The sequence below is a fragment of the Sturnira hondurensis genome, unplaced genomic scaffold (assembly GCF_014824575.4).
Source record: "Sturnira hondurensis isolate 20B ecotype Veracruz unplaced genomic scaffold, ASM1482457v3 Scaffold0002638, whole genome shotgun sequence".
Taxonomy (NCBI): Eukaryota; Metazoa; Chordata; class Mammalia; order Chiroptera; family Phyllostomidae; genus Sturnira; species Sturnira hondurensis.
Window position 1 is genome coordinate 16264933 of NW_028075269.1, and position 18706 is coordinate 16283638.

The window sequence follows — 18706 nt, forward strand, 5'->3', positions numbered from 1 at the left end:
CAGTCATTTAAAAATGAAAAAAAACCCTCTGTTTTGACAGCGGAAACGTGACTGGAATCTATGAGTAGCAGATGAAAATATCCTGAGCAGAAATACTGGACAAGAAAGATAGACCCCAAATTATACAGGCAGGAGAGAGCTTTCACCTGGCATTTTTACCAAGGGTACTGTGCGAAGTTATCACTCACAGGATGGAAGGGGGCATCTTTTTACCTTTGCCCACCTTTACCTGTGAGTAACACCACCAGGCAAAAAGATTAGACAGACAAAAGGGATAGCCCATGGTAATGCCAGAGTATAAACTCACCTTTAAGGTTTTTTTTTCTTTTTAATTCAGGAATTTTGAACAACCCTTTTTTAGAAACAAGAAATGGTATTGTTTTAAGGAGGAGGTTTAACAGCTCTCAACTTGGACGCTCTCGTAAAGCTCTAACTCAGTCCAACATCTCTGACTAAGTCAATCTCTTCTGTTATAATTGTTTCCATTAGACGTCAACACTTGGAGACACTTGTGCGTGCTCTCCTCTGCCTACCTGACTCACATACCTGTCATCTCCTCCATGAATATGTTCACAGCCATAGTTCTGAGATGGCTAGCATCCTACAAAATAGCACCCTTCCTACAGGAGACATCCTCCATACGCATCAGAAAATAGTCCCCACATGCCACATGCATTGACCGAGGGAAGCACTACTGCCACTTGGGGTCTCAGCATTTCAGAACTACGTTTGCAAGTGTTCTCACCTCTTGGGAGAAGGTAAATGATGCCAATGCAGAGAGAGAAAAATACAGGCACATTGGTACCCCAGTGAGATAATTAAATAACCTCCAAAAGGAAACAGGTAAAGTATTATCTACATTGAACTTTGAAAGAAAGGGAAATAAAAAATATGCATAAAAAACCACAAAGCTAACCACCAGGAAACACAAGATACTGAGTCAGGCAACATGTTTGACTCAAGTCACCTGAATTCCTGATGCTGCTTGCTTGCTTTTACAGCCAAGAGGAGACAATTAAGAGCAGTGTAGTCTCTAGTGACCATGTAGGGCAAAGGAAGCTTTCAAAATAAGAGACAGAAGTCTTAATCAGGGGACGCTACATTCTGAAAGGTTAATGAGATGCAACAGCAAGAGATTCCGTGCAAAAAGAGGTTCAAAATACTAAACAATTTCCACTTTGTTCTCATTTGCTCCAATTAAGAGCTGTTGAAGCAGGTTTTCTGTATGTATGCATTCACTACTCTCCAGAGCAGATTTAACTATTCCAGAAAAAAATAATAAGTGCTATGGAAAAAAAAAGTCTACTATTAAGTTATAATAAATGTCCACCTTAAGTCCCCAGCCCCCACCCTCACACACTTTTGCCTCTAACTCAGAGCCTCTGTTAGTCAGTAGGTTTTCTGAATTCTCTTTTTTTATCCTCTCAAATTTAGAGAGTATGTCAACGAAGGAGAAGACTGGAATTATTTGCTTTCCAGATTTCAAATATGCAGAATTTACAGTGAAAATATTAGATCAAGAAGAGTTATCAAAACGGGAGAAGAGATGGGGGGTTGGTTATGCAAATGGAAATAATCTCCTTGGCATGAAAATAGCCCCAAATGCCACACACTGAGTTCCTCTGAGCATTACAATCTCGGAAAAGGCGCTTACGAACTGCATATGGATTACCGAAAACAAGCAGGAAAGCACAAACACTGCAAAGAAACAGGGAGGAAGATCTAAGTAGTCCCGTGACTTACCTTCCGTATGGACCTTCAAATTTCACCAAGGGAAATGTAAAATCCTCTAGCGTGTCTTGCACTACTCTCTTTTCTTCTTCTTCTTCTTTTTTTTAAGTCACATAGGAGAAAAATAATCAGTTTTCAAGGGTTCCATTTATCTGACCATCCAGCACGAGCAAAACGTGTTCGAGAGACTTCGCCAAAAAGTAAGCCCAAAACTCATCAAAGGCAAAAAGAAGAACGGGGGAGTGGAAAAGCAAGGGGGTGGTGCGCGCTGGAGGGGCTACAGACTGCGAGCCCGAGTGCCCAGGGAATACTTCACGCGTTGAAACCTACTGTACGATATACCTGCTATGGTTGTCACACAGACACACGCACTCGCGGACACTCACGCATTCTCTTTCATGCAGAAGCAGGCACCCCGCACTCAAACACTCACGCTCACACAAAACCAGTGCGATGAAAACTGTCAGTAGTAACCTCCAGTAGCTGCTGTGTGCTGCAGATGGTTCGGCTCACTGTTACCTTCCCAGATCGGTGTAGGATCAAAAGAACATCCCAAATCAGGGGACCCCTCCCCCCAGGACTAGGTAGATTCCGGTGCCCTGTCCCCCAGGCAGACGCAACAAACCAGGAGTGGGTCAGTCAGCAGAGGTGTCTGTTGGCAGGGTGCCCCGGATTATGGCAAGGTTATTAATCTTGATGTGCTGCATCCCCCACCCCCAACATTCGGCAGGCTGCATAGAGATGATTGCCAGAGCGGTGTCTGTCCCTGCTCAACTGCATTTCGCTCAGCCCTCTGATGCTGCAAGTGAGACCCGGTGGAGGCAAGAATACTAATAAGGTGGTTAGCTACAGTTTCTTCAAGGCAGTCGGCATGCAGTCCAGTAAATGTGTACTTCCCAGCGCTCTGTGTGTGTGCCTGCGTGTCTGCAGGGAGAGGGCAATGCATCCATCTCCGGCCAGAAGGCGAGATGGCTTGCATCCTGCCTGGGAGGACTCTATCATTGGAATCATCACTGTCCTGCAAAGGCATTGTCTCTGACAGTATTTTGTTTGGGACACAAAAGGGGGGTGGGGGGCAGAGTGATGGGTTAGAAGCCTAAGGCTGGCATTTGAATGAGAAAAAATGTCCAAGGAGACAAATTAGCTTTATAAATAGGCTCCAAAGAGACCGAGGCAAATTTTTAACACGCTGCTGCCCTGGCTGTTAAATGGAAATACAAAGCAATTTCAAAAACGAGCTTCAGCCTATAAATCTCTGAGCTGGCAACAAGTATCTGAATTTGACTGATGGGACTGTGGATAAATGGATTTCTGGTAATATAAAAAGTTTGCTCATGCATTCTGCCCTGTAGCCATGCCCCCGACATGTGCAGGAATCTAGGTGCAGCTCATTCATTTTTAATATGGACTTAGACGATCTCTCCATGGTTTTACTCTAACGCACAGTTTTTTATCACATAACTATCAACCTGCAGGTGAACGTCACTTGGGCAGTTGGTTGATACTTGTCAATAAGTATACATAACACACAGAATGGGTTTGAAGTTTAAGAAAAAATATTGTATCTTTTTTAGTACCAAGCCATGTAAGAATATGAATTCATAATATGCTAAGTGTATAATTCTTCAGCTTCTGAAAAGCTCATTTTTTTCTTCTCTATGATTCAATCTCATATTACAATACCTCTTCTTTAGTCAAGGATATTCATTCACTGAGTTCCTTAAGGTGAATTAAATTGGTTTTATCTGAATAAATGAGTATTGGACAGTTAGAAAAGTCAGATAAGAATGAATTATAGAGCAATGTAATATCAGGTATTGCCAGTAGATGTCACAAAAGATAATACAGGTAAAAGAATTCTACTAACAGCAAGCATTTAACCTAATTTAGTAAACACAGATTTTAATAAAATTTATAACATCAAGCTGAGACGCTGAGTTGCTATAAAATTTAAAGGTGCAAATAAGAACTTGAGAACAACTTGCCTTTTCTTTTTTTTCCAAATGTCCTTTTCCAATCACTGTTTTACATTAAGTCCAGTAGATGATCCATTATTAATATTGGAAAGAAAAAAAAAAACTATACTACTAACATTAGATTTGCCTCTAATATTATTTCTAGAAATTAAGATTATTGTATCCTATATAATATAGCATTTAAAATATCTTTTTGTTCCTAACTAGTACCTAGAGCAACTACTAGGTCAAACTATAGAACAGATAAGTGGGAATAAGTAAATTAGGTGATTCAAATTCATATGTATGATGTTTAAGGTTCCTAGTTTAAAGGAATAATTCTCTTAGTCTTGATCATATCGATAAAAATTGGTTTAAAGTCATCATTCATATTAAGGAGTTGAGCACTATTAATGAACAGTGGCACATAGACAGCAAATATAAGGAATTTTGACTAATTTTCATTAATTCCACTTATGTTAGAAATGTTTTTAAAAACTAGCAGATTATTGTAGTCATTATTTATCTAAATGCAATTAATTATTACCCACCAAATTCCAGCCCTAACTGGCCCAAATGCTAATAAAAGATAGTGCCCAAAACTTGGGCATTAGAGTCCAGAAAGACCTGGGTTCACATTTCAGTTCTGCCTTATATCAGGGGGTCAGTCTCCACAAGTCTTTCTCTCAGCCCCACAGCCCCTTCCTCTTTTTATAAATTTCACTTGAGAGCAGAACATTAGTACCTGCCTAACAGGATCACGGTGAGGAGGGGAATGAAATAACATGTATTACATGTTCAGCATATCTCTGACTATGTAACATGTGATCTGTATGTACCACTCACATACGTCTCATAAATAGACTTGTTCTCTTGCTATATTAGCTCTGTCTTTGTCGACCAGAAAGAGAATCAATTAACCCCTTTGACACTGAAAGATTTGGTTTTAAATTTATTTTGATAAATAGTGGTTTTGAGCTTGTTTTTTTAATGGTATTAGACCCCTGTTTAAAGTTCATTATACACAGATTCACTCATGGATCTCATCTAGGTGCTACAAGACTCACTAAAACCAAGAAACCGCTTTCTTGATTAATAATTGTCTGAGATCATTTTGACGCAAAGAAAATATCTAGAAAGAAAATCTGATGGCCGTTTACTGCTTCCCCACCAAGAGTTGGAGCCAACAGCACCACCCAACACTACAATGCAGATGCGAACAATGCAGAATTTTATTTTTGGAACTTTGGCATGTAGCAGTTCCACAGCAGTTTATAACAGTTTATCATTGCAACTCAGATTATCATTTGGAAAAGAGTATCTGAACGTTGAAACTCATTGAACAATTATGCATTTAATAAATACTTTGCCGAGGAAAAAGGATACCAAAAATATGACTACCATTGTTTCAAAATCTAGGGAGTTAGCCGGTTGAAATTTGAAATTGCCCACCCCCACCCCCACCCCCACCCCCACCCCCACCCCCACCCCCACCCCCACCTGTACAGGAAGCACAGAGACCTGAGAAAGGCGGGCCAGTCCACACCAGTAGGTGGCCATTTTCATAAGCAAGGGAATTTACTTACGAAGATAGTCGGGCACTGCAAGACCGTGGACCTCTGCCCTGGCATGCTAAAAACTTAACTGTTTATATAGAGCTTTTAACTGGGTTCAGTTCGCTTATTCGGCACAGCTGGTCTCAACAATGCCTCACTCTGTCATGGCTACATCCACAAAATGGCTCAGCTGTGGGAATGGTGGGTGGAATATTCGTCTGTGTTCCTGCACCGGGAAGGGTGAGGAGACTCTAACGGACCAGGTTCACCTCGAGGGGCAACCAGAGTTCATGTTCTCTGGACGACCTCCCCCAACAACCACAGGAATTACATACAAGTTCCTTCAGAGTCTCTTAACAAAATAAGGTTGACAAAGAAGGGGTCAGACGTAAAATTAAACCACTCACCAGCATGTCCACTGTTCTTCATACAGCATCCTCAGAATCTAGAGTAGCTTGAACAATATTCATGCTAAAGTTGAAGAACAGTTCCTTGGAAACCTGATTTCTGCTTAAAATTCAATGCCTCCTTCCTCACTCTGAGAAAGCTTGGTATCTGCCATACTCCCTATTTCCCCCTGAAAGGTGGTGTGTTATAGGGAACTGACAATGTCATATAAGCATCCCAGGAGAGCAGGGTGCCTGTGAGCCTTCCCTTTACCCTGTAAGACTTCTCTCCTACACGATGTTAGTATCAGAACTCAACTTTTTAAAAAACTTATTTTATTCATTATGCTATTACAATTGTCCCATTTTTTCTCCCCTCTATTCCCCTCTGCCATATACCCACCCCCCACCACCATTCCCCCCATCAATTCATATCCATACATATGTTTTTTGGCTTTTCCATTTCCCACACTATTCTTAACCTCCCCCTGTCTATTTTGTACCTACCATGTATGCTTCTTAGCTCCTGTACCTCTTCCCCCATTTGCCCCCCACCCCATCCCTGCTGATAACCCTCCATGTGATCTCCGTTTCTGTGATTCTGTTCCTGTTCTAGTTGTTGGCTTAGTTCATTATTTAGTTCATTACAAAAAAATACTGTTTTCATATTTTTCGGTTCAGTTGTTGGTAGTTGTGAGTTTGTTGTCATTTTACTGTTCACAGTTTTGATCTTCTTTTCTTAGATACGTCCCTGTAACATTTCATATAATAAGGTGATGACGAACTCCTTTAACTTCACCTTATCTGGCAAGCACTTTATTTGCCCTTCCATTCTAAATGATAGCTTTGCTGGATAGAACAATCTTGGATGTAGGTCCTTGCCTTTCATGACTTCAAATATTTCTTTACAGGCCCCTCTTTCCTGTAAGGTCTCTTTTGAGAAATCAGCTAATACTCTAATGGGAACTCCTTTGTAAGCAACTGTCTCATTTTCTCTCATGGCTTTTAAGACTCTCTCCTTATCTTTAATCTTGAGTAATGTAATTATGATGTGCCTTGGTAAGTGCTTCTTTGGGTCCAGCCCTTTTGGGACTTTTTGAGCTTCCTGGACTCCCTGGAAATCTATTTCCTTTGCCAGATTAGGGAAGTTTTCCTTCATTATGTTTTCAATTTCTTGTTCTTCCTCTTCTCCTTCTGGCACCCCTACAATTCAGATGTTGGAACGTTTAATGTTGTCCCGGAGGTTCCTAAGCCTCTCCTCATTTTTTGTTTTTGCTTTTTTTTTTTTAATTCTTGTTTCTTCATTCTATCTGGTTGAATGTTTATGTCTACCTTCTGCTCAAAACCGTAGATCTGAGTCCTGATTTCCTTCCCTTCACCACTGGTTCCATATACATTTTCCTTTAAATCACCTTTCAGAGCCTTCATTTTTCTTCTATTTTGTGACCATAATCAAACATTTCTGTGAGCATCCTGATTACCAGTGTTTTGAATTCGCATCTGATAGGTTGGCTATCTCTTCATTGCTTAGTTGTATTTTTTTCTGGAGCTTTGATCTGTTCTTTCATTTGGGCCATATCAGTTCTGTCTCAGTGAACCTGTTTTGTTGTAAAGGGCAGGGCCTTAGATATTCACCAGGAAGGGGCAACCCCCATTGCTTCATTTTGGTGCTGTATGTGGGGGAGTGGTCTATAAGGGAACAATGCCACTTGCTCAGCTTTCAGCCGGCTTTCAGTTACTTCTTTCTCTACCCACAAGCAAATTGGGCCCTTCTGGTGCTGATTCCCAGGTGGATGGGTCTGTGTATCTTTTGAGACACTGTAGGTCTTTCCAATGAACTCTCCTGTGGGGCTGGGAGTATCTCCTGCTGCCTCAACCCCCTCAGGTGTTTTCAGTCAAGAGGCTTTGAGGCTGTAGTTCCCTGAGCTGAAACCCTGGGTTGCGAAGCCTGAAAACTCCTCAAATTTTAAAAGTGGCCTGAAAATATGGGATTTTTGAACAACATGTTTAGATTAGGGGAAGAGCTGCAACTAAATCCATATTATTAAATTCCCAAATATGGTCTGATAGAGTGAGTCAATAGCTACCAATAACAAGTGATAAATGTATGACAGTAATATGGTCATGTTTTACTTCTTGGAAGTTAATACTGCATGTAAAAGGATCCCACATGCACCACTGTGAGCAAATTCCTCTTAAAACACTTATGTGAAAATTTAAATGTTCTTGTTTGTTATAAACACAGTCTATTTACAGTGGGTCACCCTGCCTTTATTTTCTCCTTACATTGCATGCTAGGACATAGCACAATAGGAGCTTGGTTTAATGCTTGTTCCCTTCTTGGCTTGTTGTAAAACTGGTTTGTCTGCAATCCGCAAGTGTTGGGAACTGTCCTGCCTGGTTTCAGAAGCTGTAATCCCCAATGGCTAAAGCTGAGTAAAAAGACCTTGGATCATAAGCCACTAAGGAGAGAAAATTTATCCTCCTGGCAGGGGCACAGCCCCTGCCCCCTTTACTTCACCTTGCTTTGTCACTGGAGGATGGCTGGATAGTCAATGAGGAGTAAGATTCCTCAAGGGAAGAACAACCTAAGACAGGCACAGCCATGAAGGGGCCCTCAGGGAAGGACTTAAAGGACTATAGAAAAGGGTTTATGGACCCTCACCGCTCAGCTTTGTCATAGCTTGAGTCCTCACTCTGTCTGCAGAGAGTCTCCTAATCTCTTGGCTGCTCACGTCCCCCACCCAATTCAGGCCTGAAACAATGCTGGTTGGTGGTACAGCCCTGTGAAGGAACAGGCAGTTCCCTGGGGTAATCAGGCCTAAAAAAGAATGCATAAAATCCTGTGAAACTTGTTTTGCTAAGAATGCCTTAAATTTAAATGTTAAGGATCCCAGCATAAAATGAGTTTCTTTCCCAAAGTTTTTATGGTGCTTTGGTGTCATTCTATCCATCTGACCTTGACTCAGAATAAGCCCTTATAGTTTTTTTTTTAATGTTATCTATTCCTTGTTCATTACTGCCTGACAATGATTGATGAGCTTTATGTATATACCCTGTATTCTTATGCAGATTAAACCCAATAAAAGCCCATTAAGAAAGAGGCTCAAGGCCTTTCTCCTCTGAGTGACTGGTCAGCCTTTTCTCCCCAAGCAGAGCATGTCTTGGTAGACTTGTTCTCATCTTGAGGCAGCTGGGAGAGCTTTGCTGGATGAAGCTCTTCCACACATGTTCTGAATTAATTTATTTGTCTAAAAGACTACTTTCTATTTTTCCATCTCTGGAAATCTCTATTAAGTATGTCTTGAAACTAGCTTGGATCCTCTCAAATTATTTAATCTTCTGATATATCCAGCAATTACAAGTTTAAATAACTAGTGTAAGAGTTGGGCTATTTGGATCAATTTCTATAAGAGGTCTCCAGGATCTTTGTAATTAGCCTCTCTCATCAATCCAAAGAATACCCATTTAACCTATATCACTTAACACATATTCCTTTATATTTCATATACATAAATATATCCTCAAAGGACCTCTTTTTGTTGTTGCCTAAAGGCAGTCTAACACAGGTCCCTCCATACCTCAGGCCCTAGGTCATTTTTTGCTGCTATTATTAAGGAAAACATGCTAGATATAACAACTCAGGGGCTTAATGTATGCATCACAGCACTGATCATGGTTTCCCCTTTCAAATTCAGGCTGAAATAAGTAACAATAGGTTGTCACTATGTTACTATTGTTACTACGTTACTGTGCATAGATTGCCTGCTAATTGTGGTGTAATTACTTCTACCTTATTAGTTTTTTACTAATTTAAAATAATTCCTTATTATTCCCTTAATAACAGTACGATCTATAGTGATTGCCCCCTCTCTCAGTCCTGATATTGGAAATGTGTACATTCATTTTTTTTAACTCAGTCTCAATGGAGGTTTGTCAATTTTATTGATTCTCTCAAAAAGTAAGCTTTTTATTCAATTGATTTTTTTCTCCCTGTCAGTTTTTTTTATTTCATTGATTCCTGCTCTTACTTTTGTTATTTTTTTTCTTCTATTTTCCTTGGATTTTATTCGGTTTTGGTTTTCTACTTTCTTAAAATGGAAGGCTAGGACATCGATTTTAAATAATTTATTTCTAATGCAAGCTTTTACTACAATATATTTGCCTCTAAAATATTCTTAGGCTGCATTTCACAAATTTCAACATGTGTGTTTCATTGTCATTTTGTTCAAAATGGTTTTTAGTTTTGCTTTTGGTTTCTTGGGTAACCCATGGTTTGTTAATAAGTGTGTGATTCAGTTTACAACTACTTGGAGAATTACCAGATGTCTTTCAATTATTGATTTCTAATATTAATTAATCCCATTGTGATCAGAGAATATTCTTGTTTGATTTGAATCCTGCTAAATGTGTGGACTGGTTTTATGACCTAATTAGGTAAGTGATCTATGGTGCTCATAAAGATATTGTATGTTTATTACCGTTGGGCAAAGTGCTCTATAAATGCCCATTAGGAACAAGTTGTTGAGCAATGTCATTCAGTTTATCTATACTGTTACAGATTCTCTGTCTACTTACTCTACTATTTTAGTTCTTCACTCTGACTGTGGATTTATGAATCAATTTCATGTTTTTACATAGTGCACTTGAGGTTCTGTTACTGAGTACATGAGCATGGAAAATTTAGTGTCCTCTAAAAAGTTAACCCTTTATCATTTTGAAATGTCCCTCTTTATCCCTGGTAGTATTATTTTTTTATAAAAAGTATTATACCTAGCATTAATATACCACTTCAGCTTTCTTGAGGTTAATATATCCTTTTACATATAATCTGTTTGTGTTTTTATATTTTATGCAGGTGTCTTTTAAATGAGATATAGATGTGTCTTGCTTTTTTATCCAATTTGATAATATCTGACTTTGAACTAGAGATGGTTGAAGCATAAATTTATTGAGGACTTTTTAGTCTAGGGTTACATTTGTCTCACTGCTAAAGCAATGCCCCTCTGCTTCCTCAACCTGGTGTCCCACATCTATTGGTTTTTTTCCCCTCCTGACTAGTAGGGACATTTTATGCTCCTGGCCTGATGTGAGCTCTGGGGATTATTCCCCTTGCTCTTTCAGTGGTCCTTTCCCCAGCATTGGTAGTTTCCTCATCTACATAGTTTGATTAGTCCTCAGATGAAGACTAGGGATAGGAATAGGGACCTTCTTCAGGTCTTCAGAGCTTTCTCACTTTGTAGTTCCCTTCTTTTGCTACTCTGCCCGTGAACTTGAGATGGAATGGCCTCATTGAACTGCAACCTCTATTTCTTTAACTCAGAGAGACTGCTGGGCCATACCTGGGTTTTCCTCCATACTGTATGGCCTAGAAACTCTCTCCAAGCAGTAAAAGCAGTAAGTTGGGGAACTGATAAGGCTTATCTCATGTATTTATCTTCACTCTGGGGTAATTGTCTGGTGATAGCTGTTGTATAATGAAACTATTCTTTCAAATATTTACTCAGATTGTTTTAATTGTTGCAGCGTTGTCCAACCTGGGCTGGCCATATGCAGTCCAGGGTGGCTGTGAATGTGGCCCAACACAAAGTCATAAACTTATTTAAAACCTGTTTTTTTCCTCATCAGTCTTTGTTAGTGTTTGTATATGTAAGGTGTGACCCAAGACAATTCTTATTCCAGTGTGGCCCAGAGATGCCAAAAGGCTGGACACCTTTACCTTAGGGTGAGGGAAATTTTTGTTACTGTGGTTTGGCTAGAAGTCTCTAACTGCCCAAACAAAAAAGTTAGACAACAGCCTATTATACCAACCAGACACTGTTCTTTGAGCTGTGAATGCAGTAATGAACCAGGTAGAGCGCTTCTTTGCAACCGTGGAGACTTCGCTGTATTGGTATACATCTTATAGCCAACAAATGAGTGACCAACATTCATAGAAACACCTTAGATACTTTCAGAACTGTGAAGAAAATAAAATTTTCTATGTGATAGACAGTGATGGTATAGGTGACTCTTTGGGACAGGGTAGTCAAAGAGTCTATTCTCAAGGAGTGATGTCTGAACTCATACACAAATGATGAAGAGCTAGCTATGCATAGATATTGGGGGAGTGCATTCCAAGCAGAGGAAAGTACAAGTACAAAGGGCTAAGTGAAGAGCAAGATGGGTCACATAAAAAGGAGGACTCCTACTAGATAGTTTATCTCTCACTCTTCTACACACTCCTGCCTCTACTATGTGGTATAGAGTGTCAAAACCTGGAAGGTCACTCGCTAATATGGGTTATTATTGATAATGGATAGGTGCCCAAAGAAAGTACTCATACTTTATCCCATAGAGATTGTTTCAATAAATTCATCAACTTCACATGATGCTAGATACTGGCAAAGCAGGGGGGTTGTTTGTTTTATTTTGTTTTGTTTTGTTTTAGATTTCATTTGTTTAGCCCAATTTAAGATTCACAGCAAAATGGAGGGGAAAGTACAGAGATTTCCCACGTACTCTCTGCCCCCCCCACACACAGCCTCCCGCTGCTCACATCCCTCAGCAGTTACTACAACTGATGAACCTACACACACTGTCGTACTGAGATCACCCAAGGTCCGAAGTTCACAGGACTGTTCAACCAAAACAATACCTGACTCGCACTGTGTGTACTTTGCTGGTTGGCAGAAGGGCCCAAATCATGGTAGTCACTCATGGTCTTAGCTGACAAAAACTGCACCTGGGCAGGTGATTTTATAACCACCCTTGAATGAGCAAGAAACTGTGGCAGGTAACACTGTCTTCTAAAGTTTCTACCAAGAAGCAGCAAATATTGCATCTACTCATGTTCTGTTTATATAAACAGGGTGTGTTTCCACACATACATTTGGAAGGGTAGACAAGCCCTATTCTATTATGTACATGGAGAGCAGACAGCCAGAACATTTGGGTGCATTGCCAATAATGACCATACCCTATACCAAGGAACCTGTGTGTTCATGCTTCTGATGAGACTAGAGATCTGCTCCGACTTCCCCAATTGAGCTTGGAAGCAACACTCACTGCGTAAAAGGTCAGGTTTACACACATAGTCATGTCTGTTCTGAATCCTTCAATTCCTTCAAATTGCAGTTGTTGAGTGGTCTCCTAGTTTTCTTCCCATGAGAAAAAAAGAGTATAGGGGAAGGGTTTATAGGAACAACTATAAAGGACACATGAACAAAAACTAAAGGGTGTGGGAATGGAAGGGAGGTGGGGAATGCTGAGGGGTTGGACTGGAATGGGAGTAAAAGACAGAAAACTGTACTTGAACAACAATTAAAATACATTTAAAAAAAGAGCAGAAAGAGTGTAAGTGTGATGATTTACTCTAAGAAAAGTTCCAGAAGCTTTGAGAACAAATGTCTACATTAAAAAAAAACAATTTCTGACTTCTAAGATGTAAAACATTTCTTTGATAGGCAACATTTATAAGAAAAGAGTGCTAAAATATTTCAGGATTCTATTGTACATTGAACTGCCTCTGAAAATACCACCTAAAGAAACTACATACTGAATATGGACAATAAACATTGAAATAGGAGAAATGCCTTTAATTTTTTTTCTTTTTGTAGTGCCTTCAACTACCTGAGTCCAGGTATCTTTACTTTTACTTCTCGCCAAGGGGAAAACAATGATATGTACTTGAATCCAGGAAACTAGCTATGACACCAGCAGTTGGAATTGTTATGTATGTGCAGAATACCTTTTAAAATTTTCTAGTCTGTGGATTCCTTTCCCTCTTTAGATTCTTAGGAGGATGTTTCTTTCTCACCCACTTCAGGGTTTTGGTGGTTGTCTTAAGCAAGCTCATTCAAGGCCCTAAGGAGTAATGCATGCTTTGTCTAGGAACTTCTTTCAGTAAGATCTCTTTTTGTAGCTTCTCCTCACCAAAAGAAACAAGGCAGGTGAATCATTTAATGTGACAACATTTACATCGCCAGCCAGAAGAACAGAAGTAGGTAATAAACTTCATGTAATGTCTAACAATTCCGATGGCACTCATCAAGTTTTAGGGGGATTTTTCACAGGGTTTTGGCATCAGAGGATAAAGATTATAAGCAGGGAGTCCAATTTTCTCAGAGATTCTTGTTAACTTACTTTGAACTCAACCATGCAGCACAGGTTTACATGTGGTAACAAGGGAGGTGGGGGGCAAACGTTTATGTTTTAGTATCATGAGTATTTCAATATATTTCCAGAAAAGATGGTGCTTACAACTTTATTATGTTTCTGGCTCTTTCCCTAATCATCTCAATGCCATTGTCACGTTGGCTGATAAAAATACAGATGCTAGTACTTAACTTTAAGAGTTAGGAAAATCATTAGGAAGAAAACATCTCCTCCAGCTGAAGAAGGTCAAACAATGTCTGTGCACACACACAGACTCTGGTGCCCCCTTATGTAACTACAGACTCTTTCTCCTTGTACATACTGTGACCACCCACCGGGAATAGTCCCCATTTCTTTGGTCACGCTTATCCATTCACCCTCCTTCAAAGCAGTTTCCAGATGAATAGGCATATTATATTCTTTTGTCCACCACTTTCAGCTTCCAAACTACTGCTTGTGAAAAGACTTTGCAATAGCTTGACTATGACTCAAGGCCCGTACTTAATGGCCACAGCTGAAGCACACTTTGGTCACGAGAGGGAGAAAAGGCCTGCTCTGTGTGACTTGCTTATTCAACTAGTGGTGTGGCCGTGGAGAGGAATTTGAAACACCTTTCCCCTGCCTTTCTTTTGCCCAGATAATTAGCTAGGCAACTGTTTGTGTTCAACTTACTCTGAAAGATACATCTAAATCCTAAATCCCCAAAGCTGATTACTGTCAAAATCTTGTCTACCAGTGTCAATCTTTGCTTCTGTGGTTGGCACTTTCCCATTGTTCTTCAGAGCCAGTAGGACAGGATTTTCTCATCAGAATTTTGGTCAATAATTCCTAGAAGATTGTAAGGCATTTAAAAATGTCTGTGATATTGTAGACTAAGAGGTTCTAAGGACAATAGTTGCTGAGGAACTGTTCAGACCAAAAAAGAACAAGGAAGGAAGCCACAGGATACAATATGTGATTTTCATATAGTTTTGGTTTTAAATTTTAGACTTCCTGCCCCCAATAGGTATAAAGAGCTTAGCTCCCGTTTGTTGTAAATAACATTATCTATCGAAGTCCTAATGTATCCTTATGCCAGAATAATCTCTAGCTGACTTGTTATTTTAGCTTTTTCAAAAGTATGAGTGTAAACCAGCTAGTTATTATATCAATATGGTCATTGAAGGAGGGGTCAAGTCTCTGAGGCTGAGTAGTTGTGAGACATTATTTTCTCTCTCTCCCTCTCATTTCCTTATGAAAAGCCAAATGGTTGTAATGAACTATTTGTATCAGGCCATAGTAGGAATAAACTATTATGATGCATATAAAAGGTTTATAATACCATTATAAACACTACTAAATGACATTATTAATACTACTATTAAAAGTATGGCAAGGGATAAATGCAAATTATTTTCACATTCACATCGAAGTAAACTATCAGAATAAACCTAAAGTACTTCCAACTCACTGAGAATCTGAAAGAAATAGCCAGTAGGTGCCATTGTATATGGCCAGGACATGAGTTAGAAATATCTAAGTTATTCCACTATATCAGGAATAACTGAGAATAATTACTTGAACAGTTAGGTGAACATTTTTTCAGCTAACATTAGTAATAATAAAAATAAAAACAATATTCTAATAGATCTATTATCTCCCAAAACTTAGCTGAATCTCTTCTCAGGATTTTGTTTTGATTCAATGTGCAATAATTTGTTTTTGTGAGATTAGCTGAGATCAATAGTATCAAAATATTTCATCAGCTCCATTCAGTTTGACTTCTATATATGTGTATGTGTATTTGTATGTTACAGTGTAATTTAAACTATGAATTTTGATTCCAAACTGCAAGTCATTGCATACTTTATCTGGAAAGTTATAACCAATATATTATTTTATCAGTCTGTTTTGGTTGTACCTAGATCACATTAATTGGTATTAATTCTCATTTCCTCTTATTTCAATGGGAGATGTAGTTTTATTTTTCCTATTCAATTAAACATCTTACTGGACATTTATTATGTCTCAGGTGCTATGTAAATTGCTGAAGATGCAAAGAAGACTGTGTTAGAATGCCTGCCTTCAATGAGCCAAAATCCAGTAGGAGCCAGCTATGTCAAATAATTATTGACAAGAAGATAGGTGATTAAACTTCCAAACTAGTCGATGCTTTCTAGTTTTTATCAGTAACAATGTCAAATTATGCCCATTCGCCATCCTTAGGAGTAATTAATACATGCCTCCAAATTATCAAAAATTTTCTTGGGAGTGAATTGATGGTTGGGCGAAAAATAGCCTAAGTGAACACTTCTGACCTTCGTTTCTCAGGAAGGCAGGGACTATGTGTATTTTCAAGAGTGGGGGGAAAAAGGGAACATTTACTTTGTCTCATTTTTTGCTCTCCACTTCTTTCTGTTTGTTTGTTTTTCTTTTGCCTCACACTTTCTTCTTTCCTTTACTATTTATGGCTCACTCACTCCTCTTTTCTTTATTCACCCACCATATAAATATCAGACATTATTCTCTAGGGAACCACCAAAGGGCCGGGGAGAAAAGTCTTTAATCTTGTGATAATCTCCTGGAGCATATGTAGGAGTATATGTTGGCTGACAGCCTGAACTCTGGTGTGAAACTTGAAGAGTTTGATTCCCCCCTCTGCCACTCAGCAGCTTCGTGATTTGGGGCACGTTACTTCGCTTCTTCAGGCCTCCCTTTACTCACCCAGAACATTGGGGCTATAATAGTACCTACTGCAAAGAGCTAGAACAATGTTGAACCTCATCTGAGTGCCGGGCTTCTGGAAAGCAATAATGGTTAAGAAATCCCCCATCCTTTCCTGTTCTAGGAAATGGCTGATTGCAAAGGCCCACCCTACCCTTCAGATTCTGAGATAAGTCTTTGTCTCTCCTCAGGACCCCCATAGGATTCCAGGATGACTCACTGTCTAATTGATCCATCCTGTGTTGATGTCTATTCAGGTATTTGTGGTGATTTACAGAGATATTATCTCTGATAGGTGAAAGAGGGCAGAAAATCTACTTTATTGTAGATTCTTTTTTTTCTACTGTGTGTGTCTATAGTTCTTTGAAACAGACTTGTAAATTTTGTATTTCCTTGTTTATGCCGAATTCATGACTGAATTTTGGAATTAAAACTACAGGCTCTCTGTCTGTATGTTTTTATGTAATTCAGAAAACTCTTTCCCTCTAATTGTGTGAATATGTAATATTCTCTTACCCCTGGATAGTACTAATCAATTAGATTTTAAATCTCTTACATTAAAGCTCTATTGTGATAAGCTTAGAGATAAATATTTATATAACTAGCCATTCCCAATATTTCATAAACTAAAAAATGAATTTCAAATAATTGAAATATAAAAAGATTCTTATGGAAACTAAATCAAATATTTTAAAAATTCATATTTATACAGTTTGGTAAAATTTCAGCAAACAAAAATAGTTTAATAACTTTGGTTTAATACAAAGGACAATGTTTTATCTGAGTTATCAGCATGATCAGTATAATGCAAGTACATGTTTTCATTATACTTGAGTATGTTCTTTCTAAACATAGATTTACTAATCGATTCAGCTATCATTATTTTTACTTACTATTTAAGATTATAAAAATTTAAATTTGGTTTTAACAAAATTGAATCATTATTCTGAAAAATTTTATTTCAACAGTAATTGTATTTTATGGTAGGTAAGACTAAAGATTAATGCCAACTTCAGACAATTTAAAATCTTGGACTGTTACTACATTGAGCTAATTAATAGATACTCATTAGATAACTAGATAATCTTTAAGTAAAATAGAATATGTTACAATAGTTACAAAGAATAATTTTAAGTTTATATGCTTTTTGTCTTTTATATTTATATGTACTGAGAGACTGTCTATATTTGTGTCTGTTAATAAATGTGTTCATTTTTTGCCATTTTGAGAAACTACTTTAAAAGATTGGTTTGGTTAAGTTAAAAAAGAGATTAGCTTTGTCTTAAAGAAAAATGATCAATTGTTTCAGAAAGATAAGGAAGTTTAAGAAAAAACCTGAATAAATATAGAAAGTTGTAGAAAGTTCATGAAAAACAAATTTTATTTGTATTGGTCAGTTCTGGCTAAGGTTTATACAATAAATTTATTATAAGATCTTCAAAAGTTTGTGATTCCATTTTTCTTTGGGCAGTGGTTTCTCTAAGAAGTTGTGAAATGTTTTGTTTGTTTGTTTGTTTGTCTGATTTTATTTTTTCTGAGTAATCCATCTTGGAAGCCAAAATTCATTTTCTCAGTTATTTAGGATAACTAAGGCTTCTCAATTTTGATAGAACTAAGGTACTTTACAACCATGTTACCTCCTATATTTACTTTTAAAGTTATCTACTGTCATTTTAAGTAGAAAGTTAAGTATTATTTCTCAGTAACCCAAGATCCCACCTTAATCGACCTCCTGCCAACTTTTGATATTTCACCCTCTGAAAACTCAAATCCTAAAGGATGTTTTGTGCACATAAGACTGTTTGAGACTAAGAAGATAGGGGGTAATGTGACAATCATGGAAAGATATTTCTTTTGATGGAGAACTCAGGAGAGCCATTCAGTCTCGCCTTTGCCCAGATTTGCTCTAACAGAGGCCAGCCTTCTGGGCTTTAACAATTGTTGTTACCTGTGCTTCTGACAAACTGGCTATACATTGCAGGTGCCCATGACCTCCTTCCTGAGTTTAATTAATTTTCTAGAGTAGCTCACATAACTCAGGAGCATATTTTGCATACTACACTACCCATTTATTATAAAAGGATTTAACTCAGGAATGGATGGGTAGAATTGATGCACAGGGCAAGGTATGTGGGAAGGGGCATAGAGCTTCCGCACACTCTTTAGACACATCACTCTCTCAGCACCTCTACTTGTTCACCAACCTGGAAGCTCTCCAAACCATGTACTCCTGGGATTT